The 11,512-nt window shown below is 34.6% G+C and overlaps 1 pseudogene; it reads left to right on the top strand.

The window, feature by feature from the left end:
- Positions 1 to 736: 736 nt before the first annotated feature.
- On the top strand, positions 737 to 8,341 carry LOC142626762 (uncharacterized; annotated as a pseudogene).
- The last annotated feature ends 3,171 nt before the right edge of the window (positions 8,342 to 11,512 follow it).

The raw sequence follows: 11,512 nt of genomic DNA, 5'->3' as shown, positions 1-11,512 counted from the left end.
CTCATTTATCACTCAATCATTAAATGCTGTCTGGAACTAATGTAGTTTTGCTCGTCCATACTCTTCCTCGTCATTATTATGGACGGTTTGCAAGTACGGATGACCATTTATATGCTACTCATTAGTAGTGGATATATTATGTATTGTGTTATTTATATTATCTTATTGTGTTGAAAGCTAAAATAAAACCACTAATGTTGGGTGTTTTGTAAAGTGAGAAGGTAAGATAGATAAAGTAGTTTTTTGTAGAGCCCTATTACTAAATTTATGACTCCACCAATGTGAATGCTCTAACAATCAACTGCCCTTTGCATCGCACTCATCAATTAGCCTTTTACTGTTCGTAACGGTCATTTAAATACACATTATTGGATGGTAGTAACGGTTTCGCGCTCATTTATCACTCAATCATTAAATGCTGTCTGGAACTAATGTAGTTTTGCTCGTCCATACTCTTCCTCGTCATTATTATGGACGGTTTGCAAGTACGGATGACCATTTATATGCTACTCATCAGTAGTGGATATATTATGTATTGTGTTATTTATATTATCTTATTGTGTTGAAAGCTAAAATAAAACCACTAATGTTGGGTGTTTTGTAAAGTGAGAAGGTAAGATAGATAAAGTAGTTTTTTGTAGAGCCCTATTACTAAATTTATGACTCCACCAATGTGAATGCTCTAACAATCAACTGCCCTTTGCATCGCACTCATCAATCAACCATACACTCTAACATGGCTCCATCTGTTTCCATTTCCATTCTGATTGTAGCATTATGGGTTCTTTATATCTTGATGCACTCCACAACTATGTGTTAGGGACATATTTGATATAATTGGCTAATCCTTAGACAAAACTCACTTTACTTGTAATTGGGTAGATCTAGGATGGGTTTAGTACTTCAAAAAACAAGTATTCAAGTTTAGTATTGAAGCCATGCAAGTCTGACCAAGGAACAAGTGAAGGAAGTGTTGTTCATTAAACCTCAACAGCAGTCTTGATAGAAATACTTCTATCGAGATTTAAAGTTGAAGTTTGACAGAAGCTCGACACACGCTATATTCGTCGAGAATTACGAAATAAAAAATTCTAGATCTGATTACACGCATATCCTTAAGTATTTGCATAGGGTTTCTTTTCTCACAACTCTAGACATATATAAGGATTATTTTAAGGGCCGTCACACTTGATGCAAAGGTTGTTGCACTAATTGTTACATGCATTGTGTGACTAGAGACATAATTTTCCCTAGTTCATCATATTCTTTGTAGAAGTTACTACGCCTTTACGCCAAGGGTTTTGTGACCAAGGAGCTTCCTAATCTTCATTGTTGGATGAATTGAAGAACTTTGCAGCCAACATCTTCCTCAAGTTGGTGTGTTAGTCACATACTGGGATCCGTGCTTCATTGGTTAATCATGTACTGGGATTCATGCATTGAACAAAGAGATTGCAGCTACAACACAAGTCCAATTGGGTATTGGGATAAGGGTTCAACGGTAGGTTGGTATTAGGTATTGAAAATCCTTTTACTTGTAACCGTTTGTTTTGATAATAATGGATTCTTGGGAATAGTGACCTTAAATTTACCCGGTGGGGTTTTGCCTCGGTGGTTTTCCCCATTCGTAAACAAATCACCCATGTCAAATTTATTTTCCGCTGTATTTAGTATAATTGGTGATTTGTTTGTGCTACCACACTATTGCATGAAATTTGATCTAATTAATTCACTTGGATAATTAATTGATTAATTTACCAAAGGAGTCAATACATTTTTGCCCTATCACTATGGTTATTGTAGCTGGCTCTATGGCAGCATCTAATTCATCAGTGCTTGAAGGGAAGGCTCTCCTAGAGAATGGGTGGTGGAGTGGTGAGTCTAACAATACGTCCTTAAATCATTGCGCGTGGTTTGGAATCAAATGCAATGATGGTAGAAGCGCCATAGAGATTGACATAGCTAAGTTTGATCCGGTGTTCTATCTAGGCGCTGAGGGAGATGAGTTCAGTAAATTCAACTTCTCTTCTTTCCCAAATTTAGTCCGTCTTAATGTTTCTTATTATGGGCTTTGGGGAAGCATCCCAGTTGAGATAGGCACCCTTTCGAAGCTCACTCACCTTGATCTATCCCATAATTATCTCACATGTGTGTTACCTCTTTTATTGGAAAATGTAAAGAATCTTCTTGAACTAGATCTAGATACAAATAATTTAATTGGTGCGTTACCTCTTTCACTTGCAAACCTCACTCAATTACTAACATTTGACATTTCTTCTAATCATCTCGGTGGTTCCATTCCCTTAGTATTGGGAAATATAAAGAATCTTCTTGAATTAGATCTAGGTGGAAATTATTTTAATGGTTTCATTCGGATTAAGATCAAGTGAAATTGCTATCCTAATCCTTCCTGTTGATTTTCAAATTGCTTTATCCATTTATAAATTAAATTCTTAAAATAAAATTTGTATATATAAAATAAAAAACACAGGGTATTTTTTTTTTTTTTTAAACTAGCCTCATGACACTCCTGGTTGTATTAGTAATTCTAAATGCATAATATTAATGAGAAAACGTATAAACCTCAAATTGAAATGAATGAAAAATTATAACAAGCCCGTATTGGCTAGAGTCAATCTATGCAAAGAGACCCATTCAATAGTTAGTTGCTTTGATTGGGAAATGATGGCACTATGAATAATACAAAAATCTTTCGAAGAAAAATACAGACGCGGAAAATTTATTTGATAGGAACAGGATCTTGACTTGATTTGGCCCTCATTGCATTTGCACGGATGGTTCCCCTTCCTCGGTAAGTCCCCAGTCTACACAAAGAAATCAGAGGATCACGATTTCTACCTGCGCGTTGACGTGGCAACATGAAGTTTTGGCTATACGAGAAGGAGAGCACCAATTAATCTACTCAGTCACTTATCAGATTTTTAATTCTCAATCGATTTTCAATTTTCAACTATATTCTCTAATATATAAGGATAACACTAAACCTAAAAGTCTAAATCTATAGATTTTGATCTAATTATATTATATATCCACTATTAGGGGGTAATTATCCAATGTAGGAATTCTAACAATTAACTAACCACATTATTTACCAAAAAAAAAATACTAACCACACTATTCTCACACGAATATTTTAACAAAATGTGCTACTTGTTGCTGCAGAAATAGTGATCCAAGGACAGTGCAATGTAGAAATGTTTCACCTCAATTACATTAGGAGGAAAAAAAAAAAAATTCCAAGATGCATTTATACTGGACTAATCTTTTTCAGTTTTTCACTTGTAGCTTAATATTTGTTAAGTTACCGATGGCCCTAAAAGCTCGAGCTACATAACTCCCATTTAAGTGTGGATTCAAACTATCTTTTAATAAGTGAGCTCCAACATGTAGGATTTTAAACTGAAGACCTTTTATATTGATACTTTGTTAAATTATCGATTGCCCTCAAAAGCACAAACTATTGGAAAATTATAAATTTAATCATCCAACCACATAATTCTAACAATATCCCTACTCCTTGCAAGATCAATTGTTATTGTGGCCTTTATTATTATTATTATTAGAGCAAGACTTAGGTATAGTACTTAAATGCTGCTCCTTAGGTTCTCCTTTTAAGATTCTGCCATGTGGATTTTTTCTCATAGGATGGAAGTGTATTTTTTAAATAAGTAGCCACATGGCTGAATTTTAAGAGGGGAACCTAAGAAACAGCATCTAAGGTACTATACATAAGTTTTGTCCTTATTATTATTATTTGCTAAATAATTGTTATTGTGGCCTTGGTTCCCTTTGAAGCAAATTTTCTAATTTACTAGTACTGTTGATTAGTATCACAAGTTTCAAATATTAGAAAACAACTTTAACATGCAATATTTAATAATTATGAGAAGTGCTTCATCGACAACATTTTCATAACAAATTATAGGCGGTAAATTGTTATAGATTTTAATTTAAACTTACAATTGAATTTTCTTTTTTGTCCACCAATAACAACTAGTAACAAACTGTCATTTAGGATTTATTATGAAAGTAATGTGAAAATACTGTGTAGATAGCATTTCTCAATAAATATGCTAAAATGGAGGCTAACTTGAATCGACCCATGCTAAAATGGACTCAAGCAAATCCAACCATTTGCCTATCTAGATATACTTTGTAAAGTTGTGATTTTCAACTATGTTTTGTTAGCTTTAATTTCGTATCAAATTTGATTGTATTTCTGTCATCTTTTTCTGTATGTTTGTGGGATTTAATGTAAAGATTGAGTGTGAAAGTTTGGAAAAGATTTGTGACGAACAGTGAAGTTCGCGACTAGCTTGTGAGTGGACAACCCTCGAAATGACACGTGAGAAGCACATGCTAGAAACTGAATAGTTAAGTACCAGGAGACATTTCGTGACTAGACCAAGTCGCAAATGACCCATGAAACTCTCTATTTGGCTGTTTTTTAAATGTGCTTACCTCACTTCTTTACCCATACTATATAAGCCTACATTACCCACGAAATTATAAGGAGGCTTTCAGCAAGAAAATCCTAGAAATACACTTGAGAGTTAGAGATTGTAAACCCATAATCTTCTACATAATTCCTCTTAGTTTTTCTTTATTCCTATCTCTCCAATTAAAAATCCTTGAGAGGTTTATAGCCTAAACACTTACCTCACTCAATTTGAGTGTTGAGAGAAGTTTTGTTGTGTAAAGTTGTGATTTACAACTATTTTGTGTTGGCTTTAATTCCGTGCCAAATTTGATTGTAATTTTGTTAAATCTTTTATACCCTGTATTTATTGTGGGATTATATTGTAAGGGTTGTGTGATAAAGAGAGAGAGTGTGAAGACTCAAACATTTGAAGACAGAAGAGCTTTCGCGGGTAGCTCGTGACTAAGCATCTCACGAAGTGATACATGTGCCTTACACATGGTTGGAATGCGAAGAGTCATGACAGATGGTGACAGCTGGTATTCGTGAGTGTCTCGCGGGTAAGGCCTTCCCGCGAGATACCCGCGTAATAGTCTATTCTGTTATTTTGTCCTATCTGCTCCACTACATCCTCATACACACTATATATACCATCATTACCCACATATTGAGCAAAGAGTTTTTCAGTAGAGAAAACCCTAGCCTCAAACCCTTGAAAGTGTGAGATTGTCATACCCACAATTCTACACACCATCCATTGTGGTTTTCCTCTACTCCTACCTCTCCATTTCTAAATCCTTGGGAGGTTGATAGCTTAAACACTTACCACACCCATACTGAGTGTTTAGTGAGTTTTTTGGTGCTGTTGGGAAGCATTTTCCCTTACATTCATCAACCAAAAACTTCAACATGGCTCCCTCTGTCTCTATTTCCATTCTGATAGTAGTTCTTTGTATCTTCATGAATGTCCCAACTATAGTTATTGCAGCTGGTTCTGTGGCAACATCTAAATCTTCCTCGCTAAAACAAGAAGTGCAAGCTCTGATGGAGAGTGGTTGGTGGAGTGGCTCTTCCAACTATACCTCAAGTCATTGCGACTGGCTAGGAATTAAATGCAACTTTGGTGGAAGCATCACAGAGATTGACATAGCTGGTAATATCTATCTTGGAGATAAGTTTAGGAAATTTAACTTCTCTTCCTTTCCAAATTTAGTCCGTCTTAGCCTTAGTAATAATCAAATTCTGGGGAGCATCCCATTTGAGATAGGTTCCCTTTCGAAGCTCACCCACAATCTGTCCCACAATTATCTTACAGGTCAGTTGCCTCTTTCACTTGCAAACCTCACCAAATTAGTGAAATTTGACATTTCTTTCAATGGAATTACTGGTTCCATCCCCAAAGAATTCGAAAATTTCAAGAATCTTCTTGAATTAAATCTGAGTCATAACAAATTCACTGGACCGATCCCTTCAACTCTTGGCCTTTTAACCAATCTTTCCAATCTGAATTTGCCCTTCAATGAAATTAACGGTTCTATAGGATCAGAAATTGGACTGCTAAAGAATCTGTTAAATTTGGACCTAAGACAAAACAAGCTCACTGGTCCGATCCCTTCCTCACTAGGTCATCTGACCAATTTAGTCTCTCTGTCTCTCAGTTCAAATCAAATCAATGGCTCCATTCCCCAAGAAATTGGCAACATGAAGAATTTGAATGGCTTGTTCCTCAATAATAACATGCTTATAGGTATGATCCCTTCATATCTAGGCCATCTAACTAGATTGGTCTTTTATTTCTTGATTTCAACCAAATTAATGGTTCCATTCCCTTGCAAATAGGAAATATGAAGAATTTGAGATACTTGTACCTCAATAACAACAACCTTGTTGGCCAAATCCCTTTGACAATAGGTCATTTAACAAAGTTGGAAACTTTGAACCTTAATTGGAATATGATCAGTGGTCCCATCCCCACAGAACTAGCTAATTGCTCTTTGATAAAAATCTTGTCTTTAAGCCATAACTATTTAAATGGGAGTGTTCCCTCTTGGGTCATTAACCTTTATGCCCCAATTAAGATTGATCTCAGCTACAATAACCTAACAGGCAATGTTCCCATTTCTTTTACTATGATGCGTGAATTTAACCTGTCATATAATTCATTGGAGGGTCGAGTCCCAAATATTTTCAAAAATTATGGATTTGAAGTATTTGTCGGCAACAAGGATTTGTGTAGTGACATCAAAGGTTTTGCTCAATGCCCATCTACATTTTTAAATTTCCCTTCTACTCCACCTCCTGCTCTTGTGTCTCGCAAGGAAGATGGTAGAGAGAAAGTTGAACACCCAAACTTCAACAAAAAAAAAAAGGGTTCCCCTCATCGTTTTCTTTATTTCTTTTTCATTTTTTACCCTTTTACAGCTTTTTGGGTATTTTCTCCGCTCTCAATGTCGGGTCAAGAATTTCGTACTTCTAATGAAAACACACGCTGAGTTAAAGGGAACAAAAAATGGGAACTTGTTCTCAATATGGAATTATGATGGCAATATTGCATTTGAAGACATCATTGAAGCCACAGAGGACTTTTACATTAGATATTGTATTGGAACTAGTGGTTACGGTAGTGTTTACAAAGCACAGTTGCCTAGGGCAAAGTAGTTGCCTTGAAAAAACTTAATCGCTTAGAAGCTGAGGACCCAGCTGTTGACAAGAGTTTCAAGAACGAGGTTAAAATGTTGACATAGATTCGACATCGGAACATTGTGAAACTTCATGGCTACTGTTTGCATAAACGATGCATGTTTTTGATCTATGAATACATAGAAAGGGGAAGCTTATTTTGTGTGCTAAATAATGATGTTGAAGCTGTGGAATTGGATTTGACAAAGAGGGTGAACATTATCAAAGACATAGCACATGCCATATCTTACATGCATCATGATTGTATCCCAATAATTGTTCATCGAGATATAAGCAGCAATAACATTTTGTTGAACTCTAAGTTGGAGCAGGCATTTGTCTCTGATTTTGGTACAGCTAGACTTTTTTATCCTAACTCCTCCAATCAAACTTTAGTTGCTGGGACTTATGGCTATATTGCTCCAGGTGAATTGTTTTTTCATACTATATCTTATATCTTTCCCATTTTCCAACATATTATTTTAAAAGGTTACCTATGTGAGACATTCCAAATAATCATGCTAGTTTGGTTACCTTATTTTTTGTTAAAAGAATTGAATCATGCACGGTATCAAGCAATCACTTCCACCATGTAATTTTTGTGCAATGACAAATTTTGACCAACCTTTCCATGAAGAAAACTTATAAATAAAAAGAAAAAAGAAAAGAAAGAACAAAGATATTACATTTTTAATAGCATTCTTTTTTTTTTTTTTCTTCCTATGCAGAATTGGCGTATACTATGGTGTTTACTGAAAAATGTGATGTTTATAGTTTTGGTGTGGTGGCATTAGAAATATTAATGGGAATACATCCAAGAGAACTCTTGACTACATTATCATCATCACGGTCATCGTCATCTTCTCAAAATATGATGTTAAATGAAATATTAGACCAACGCTTGCCACCTCCAAATCGAATAGTTGCATGGGATATTTTCTTTGTTGCAACTATAGCATTTGCATGCTTATGCACCAAACCAAAGTCTCGGCCAACAATGAATTGGGTGTCCCAAGAATTTCTTTCTCGTAAGAAACCAATAGCCAAGCCCTTACATGCAGTTTCACTATGGCAGTTGAAGAACCAAGAAAATTATATGGTTGGAGATATTGAAACTCAATCATGAAGTGCTTATTACTAAGTTTAGTATCAAATTGCTTGAAGAACTTATATGAAAAGAAAATGTTGTGTACTAAAATAAGCTGTAAAATAATAATGTAATTCGGTATGGTATATCTGTTCATCTTTTCAATTATAGCTTGTATTTTTCATCATAAAATGTATGTCCTTACCACTTACCTAATGCGACACATCTATAATCCTCATACACATTGTGGAGATTGCAAAGGCTCATCCATATACTTGAGCACAAGAAGGACTTCCACGTGAACGTTGGTGACGGAGACTTTGGAAGTGATGATAAGGCTTGTTGACTCACACTGTTCACTATAGCATCTTCGATCTTCCAACTTTTGACAGTCTTGATCTCTCTACCTTCATGTTTAATGCCCGCTGCTATACTCATGATCAAGGCAAGGAATTCTTGACTAATCACATAAATTTCATCCCGATTAAATTGAAGGTTTTTATAATTTCATTCATAATTTAGCTTCATGAATCCTTCATTCTAATTGACCTAGCAAAATTTTATATGTATTACTTTTTTTTTTGATAAGTTATATGGGCGAAAATGGACTTTTGCCCATTTCGTGCAAAAAAATTAGCGTGTTGCCCCATTTTTCAAAGTAATTAGGGAAATGTCCCTCTTTTGAAACTCGATTTTTTCAAAATCGAGTTAAGCCCTATAGTGGCGTTTTAAGGAGCCCATAGTGACGTTTTAAAGAGCTTATAATGGCGTTTTAGAACTCGAGCTCCATGAACTCGAGTTATAGGTTAAAAAAAAGAAAAACTTGCATGAAACTCGAGTTCAGGGAGTTCGAGTTCCAAAATGCCACTATAAATCCTTAAAACGTTACTATAGGCTCCTTAAAATGTCACTATAGGGCTCTAGAAATTTTTTTTTTTTTTTAACTTGATTTTGAGAAAATCGAGTTTCAAAAAAAGGGTATTTCCCTAATTAGTTTGGGAAAGGGGGCAAATTGCTAATTTTTTTGCACAAAATGGGCAAAAGCCCATTTTTGCCAAGTTATATGTATTAACTATTAAGCACTCTTATATCTTGCCGATTAGAAAAGCAAACCATGAAATACTTTTACAATTTTTTTTTTCTTTTACCAAATGATATATTTGCAGATTTTATGCACAAGTTTTTATTCAGCATATGTGTAGAAATATTTGCATACTAAGTGTCCGTTTGGATAGCTTATTTTTTTGCTAGCTTATTTTACTATTCACTTTATTTTTGCTATTATTCATAGGCCCACTGCACTTTTTGGTACTATTCATGGGTCACATTGTACTATTTTAGCTAACTTTTACATTTATCTACAGTACTTTCAGTAAAAAGTTTTCAGTTTCAGCAAAATAAACGGATCTCAAACAGACCCTAATTAAGCAAATTTTTATCTTTTATATTTTTTTATATCATTTGGTTGATTGGTAAATAATTTCAACAGTAATCAAGACTAATATCGTGAAGTGAACATTGGCTCATGTCCAATAGCTATATATATAAGTATGTCTCCATAGGGTTGCTTTCTATTTAGAGGATGGAACACAATTGATGAGACAGAAAATTTGGACTCTTTACCAAAAGGCATAATAGTCCATTGGTAATGATAGTCTAGGATGCAAAACGCTGTCTTCTGTCTCATTAATTGTGCTCCACTCCATGCTCCACCAATAAAACTTGGACAACTGACCTCTCCCATTAAGTGAGATAACCCTGACTTTAACACTGACGTTAATGTTAAAATCATACCATTTTTTTTCCTTCCACAGCTTTTGTTTCTTCCCTCTGTTTCCGGCTTTTGGTTTTTTTTTTTTTTTTTTTCTCTTCTCTATGTGGTTGATGTTGACAAGAGCTCTTTTGAGTTTTGTCTCTTGCCGCAGCTTTAGTCTTTTATTTGGATTCCCTCTATTGTCTCATTGTATTCCTATCTTTAGTTTTTTACCTGGACCTATAGGACAAAATGAATCTCTGTGGCAATGGACAATAAAATTTGGATTTTGCTAATGTGTGCCCTAAGGCATACAATAATTAATCATTTTTTAAAATAAAAATTCTTGGAAATTGAAAAAGTATTGACAGCTTTTTCAATTCCCAAGAAAATGTTTCAAAAAATTAATGTCTTAATGTGTGCCCTTAGGGAACACATTAATTAGACCTATAAAACTTTGGGAGAAAGATAGGAATACAATGAGACAATAGAGGGAAGAGTCAAAATAAAAAACTAAAGTTGCGGCAACAGACAAAACTCAAAAGAGTTCTTGTTAACGTCAACCACGTAGAGAACAGAAGAAGAAGAAAAAAAAAATGTACGATTTTAACATTAAAGTCAGTAACGTCAGTGTTAAAGTCAAGGTTATCTCACTTGATGGGAGAGGTCAGTTGTCCAAATTTTATTGGTGGAGCACAATTGATGAGACAAAAGATTTGCAAAACCCATGTCAGAAATGCTATGACAAATGTTAAGATGAGAATCTCCAAGGAGATATCAATGATGACAGACTCCATATTCTACAAGAGTCACAGTTCAAGTTAGTCTTCACTAATCACAAACCAAAGACCAAAAGATGAAATACGTGGCGAAGAACTAAGAACAAAAAGTGAGTCTCCAATCAACAAGACCTGCATATATAATAATATAAACACCTGCATATCAATGCCTTGATAATGTAATACAATGTCAAGAAAAGAAACCGAATTGAAATTGAAATATTCGTAAGGAAAACAGTAGCACATTCAGAGGATATGGATTTAAAGAACAAGTAGCAGTAGGGACGTTTATAAGAGGAGCAACCTTCGAAAATGTGAAAGGACACAAGTGGCTCTTTTAAGGCTAGGGACAAGGAGTGTTGAAAGTGTTGTACACAACACTGCTACAGGTCTGAGATTCTTAGAAATAAATAAACAACAATCACATAAACAGATAAACTATCTCTGTCACTTCTTCTTTCTCAAAAAAATTAAAAATTTTTTTTTTTTAAATCTCTGTCACTTCTAATCCTGAATGGAACACTACAAATAAAAGTCAAATGGAGACCAGAATCTTAATAACAGTCATATCTATTTTCCTAAATTCAAGCTGTCACTTTTGCACACTAAGAAAGTAAGAACGTTCATGTATGTCCTCATTCCAACCTCATGCAACTCCTTTTTATTTATTTATTTTTCAGTTTTGTAAGATTTCACTATGACACTATAGAGCAAATATATGTATATAATAACCTGTGTATTTCAAACACTCTTTTACAGCTTATAAATGGAAA

Source organism: Castanea sativa, chromosome 3 (assembly GCF_040712315.1).
Source record: "Castanea sativa cultivar Marrone di Chiusa Pesio chromosome 3, ASM4071231v1".
Lineage (NCBI taxonomy): Eukaryota > Viridiplantae > Streptophyta > Magnoliopsida > Fagales > Fagaceae > Castanea > Castanea sativa.
This window is presented reverse-complemented; position numbering and strand designations above follow the sequence as displayed.